General features: G+C 34.9%; 1 pseudogene; it reads left to right on the forward strand.

Moving 5' to 3' along the window:
- The first annotated feature begins 465 nt into the window (after window positions 1–465).
- Window positions 466–615, forward strand: LOC145293482 (U2 spliceosomal RNA; annotated as a pseudogene).
- The last annotated feature ends 464 nt before the right edge of the window (window positions 616–1079 follow it).

Here is a 1079-nt window from a genome sequence, read left to right on the forward strand (position 1 = left end):
TTAAAATATCATATTTAAGCATATTTTACGACCAGGCTATGCCGGGCGTCCCTGCTAGCGAAGATATATAATTTTGCAGTTTTAACAAAAGAACTACAATAATATCAGGGTGTCTCCATTTACGCTGAACATCCACAAAAATGCCAACATCAATATATTATATATGAAAGAATCCACTGTGGAATTTCCACAGGTCCCGCTAGTCTACATATTAATATGATAGCGTGTGTATTCTTTTGTGTGTCACGCTTACATCCGGGTCTGTTATGAAATTCCATTTCTTATCTTTATATCAATATCGTAAATCGCGTCGGCCGTTATCATGCCATGCATCCCTAAAAAAGGAAATGGGAATATTCCAAATAAACCTTATCACCCCTTAAAAGGAAAGTGGAATACTCCAATTCCCAATAAAACAACAACAAAAATGGTGTTGCTGCTGAGGCAAAGCTAATAAAAATGATTCGTCTTTCTTGGCCTTTTGGCCAAGATCAAAGTGTAGTATCTGTCCTTCAGATGCTATATTTCAATTTCTTCTTCTCTCTCAGTAGAGGAGAAATCCTTTACGACTAAGATAATTTTTTCACCACATCAAAAAACAACCCTAGTGTCTAAATCTGTCCCGTGGAGAGACATTGTGAATAGGTACTATGTTTAATGTAACAAAGTTTTATTATTACAAAAGTAACTGGGAAAAGTAATTTCTGATTTAATTACAAATGCTCTGGAAATGTCCCTTCTGATTAATTATGAAATGCACTGAAAATGTCTCTTTTGATTAATTATAATTAATTAATAATAATTATAAAATGTCCCTTCTGATTATTTTTTTTTGTTTACTTGCCTCCCCACAAGGGCGGAGATGAACATGAGGTCAGTTAAAAATTTGGGTGGAAACCAGCTCCCCAAAAGGGGAACTCTGGTCAGTAAAAAAATAAAAATTGTATCAGTAATGAAGGATTTCTCCTCCATGAACCAAGACTAAAAAAGGGTGGATTTAAGTCACTGAAATGCTGAGACTGACATTACACTCAGAAATTCATGTTGAAGCAATGGTTACCTAATCCCTAACCGTGTTA

Source organism: Euprymna scolopes, chromosome 14 (assembly GCF_053919585.1).
Source record: "Euprymna scolopes isolate OS-2025 chromosome 14, ASM5391958v1, whole genome shotgun sequence".
NCBI classification, from domain to species: domain Eukaryota; kingdom Metazoa; phylum Mollusca; class Cephalopoda; order Sepiida; family Sepiolidae; genus Euprymna; species Euprymna scolopes.